Source organism: Phoenix dactylifera, unplaced genomic scaffold (assembly GCF_009389715.1).
Source record: "Phoenix dactylifera cultivar Barhee BC4 unplaced genomic scaffold, palm_55x_up_171113_PBpolish2nd_filt_p 000139F, whole genome shotgun sequence".
NCBI classification, from domain to species: Eukaryota; Viridiplantae; Streptophyta; class Magnoliopsida; order Arecales; family Arecaceae; genus Phoenix; species Phoenix dactylifera.
The window spans coordinates 1,264,523-1,265,376 of NW_024067695.1; the positions used below are offsets into that span (position 1 = coordinate 1,264,523).

Sequence of the window (854 nt, forward strand, 5' to 3'; positions counted from 1 at the left end):
TACTTCCCCATCTTGCATTCGATTACCTGAAGTAGCAGTTGTACAATATGAAATAAAATCTAGTGTGATCCAAATGCTCCCATCTTTTTATGGGCTCACCAATGAAGACCCATATAAACACTTAGATGAATTCCTTGAGATTTGCACCACTGTCAAGATTTAGAACTTTACTGATGATGCTCTAAAACTTAGATTATTCCCCTTCTCCCTTAAAGATAGAGCCAAACAATGGCTGAATTCTTTAGAAGCCAACTCGATTCGTTCTTGAGATCAAATGCAACAAGAATTCCTAAAAAAATATTTTTCCATAGGAAGAACGAACCAGTTTAGACGTGCCATTACAAGCTTCTCCCAAACTGAGGGAGAAGAATTTTATGAAACTTGGGAGAGATTTTGGAACCTAATCCGTAAATGCCCTCATCATCAAATACCTAAGTGGCAGCTAGTGCAATGTTTCTATGACAGATTGACTGAACGAAACCGTCAGATAATCGATGCTGCATGCGGGGGGACTTTCATGCTTCGAAATGAGCATGAAGCATGGCAACTATTTGAAAATCTTAATGAAAACTCCCTCCACCATGCTTCATGTTCTCGTCAAGCACCTCCGAATTTTCAAAGAAAAGGGGCCATTTGTGAAATAAGTCGTTCTATGGACCTGTCTAGCAAGGTAGATGCATTGTCCCATAAGATTGACCAACTAATGATAGGAGGACATGTCGTTAGCTCTTCCCAAGCACAAGTATGTGCTATCTGTTCTAGCCCATCGCATCCTATTCATGAGTGCCCCTCAGCACCCCAATTCCCCGAACTCGTGCAAGAACACATCAATGCTGCTCAAACACAACCCAGAC

General features: G+C 41.2%; 1 non-coding gene across 1 annotated transcript; it reads right to left on the reverse strand.

The window, feature by feature from the left end:
- Positions 1-323: 323 nt before the first annotated feature.
- On the reverse strand, positions 324-429 carry LOC120104894. The gene has a single exon (XR_005507253.1). It is a non-coding gene; the product is annotated as a small nucleolar RNA R71 (small nucleolar RNA).
- Between the last annotated feature and the right edge of the window lie 425 nt (positions 430-854).